The sequence below is a fragment of the Carlito syrichta genome, unplaced genomic scaffold (genome assembly GCF_000164805.1).
Source record: "Carlito syrichta isolate Samal-C Ts95f unplaced genomic scaffold, Tarsius_syrichta-2.0.1 Scaffold308794, whole genome shotgun sequence".
NCBI lineage: Eukaryota > Metazoa > Chordata > Mammalia > Primates > Tarsiidae > Carlito > Carlito syrichta.
Window position 1 is genome coordinate 175,542 of NW_007252890.1, and position 964 is coordinate 176,505.

The 964-nt window shown below is 42.2% G+C and overlaps 1 pseudogene; it reads right to left on the reverse strand.

Annotated features, from left to right (window-relative positions):
• Positions 1–222: 222 nt before the first annotated feature.
• LOC110596338 lies at positions 223–662 on the reverse strand (annotated as a pseudogene).
• Between the last annotated feature and the right edge of the window lie 302 nt (positions 663–964).

Sequence of the window (964 nt, forward strand, 5' to 3'; positions counted from 1 at the left end):
GTCCAGCTTCTTTCATTTCTCAAACGCTTTAGGACTTTTTCAAGAAAAACCCAGTGAGCCAGATGGCAGAAGTGACTTTTATTTATAAATGCTGTTGACCATGAGGGATGTTCTGGAGAAACTCAAATTTCTACAAAGTGCAAATATTAGTGGTAACATTGGAGCAATCAATCAGTGATTTACTGCACATAACCATAAGCTACGAGCTACCCAGGGGGTGCATCATCCCTTGACAGCCCTGGAAGCATGAAGGTCTTCAGCGTGAGCACTTGGTCGTGGCTCTTTTCTTAGGTGAACATCCATCTGCTTGCATCTGCTGAGTTGTCTGCTGAGACTGCGGTGTGGAGGCTACAGAGAAGGCCCTTTCTGGAATATGTTCTGAATGCCATCCTTAGTTCTGTGCAAGAAGTGAGCTAAAGTTCCAAACAGAAGAGGTTAGCTATGAGGACAGATGCTGTATTCTTATATTTGTTGAATTCCAAATACTACCAAATTAATTCATTAATTAGAAGGTTTTCATGAGACAACGATGGTGGAGGTTCACAATCATCATCCAGGGCACTGAAAACTTCCGCTCAGATCCTTGCTTTTAAGTGCCCTAGCACTCCCTTTTTTTCCAAGGTGTCCTTTAAAACAACCTTCAGTTCGGTGACAGTTGCCATGTTTCAATAGCTGCCAGGGACGTCCCGTATGTCTTCTTTTGAAAACTGTCTATTCAGATCATTTGCCCACTTTTTTTTTTTAAGTAGGATTTATTGAGAGGACAGAAAAGCTCCCACAGTGGGAGGGAACCTAGGGGGTTACGCATTTGCCCACTTTTTAATCGAATATTTGTGGGACTTTTGCTGTTGAGTTTTGTTCCTTGTATGTTCTGGTTATTAATCCCTTGTCAGGTGGATAGTTTGCAAACATTTTCTCCCATGCTGTGGGTTGTTTCTCCCTGTTGATTGTTTCTTTTGCTGTG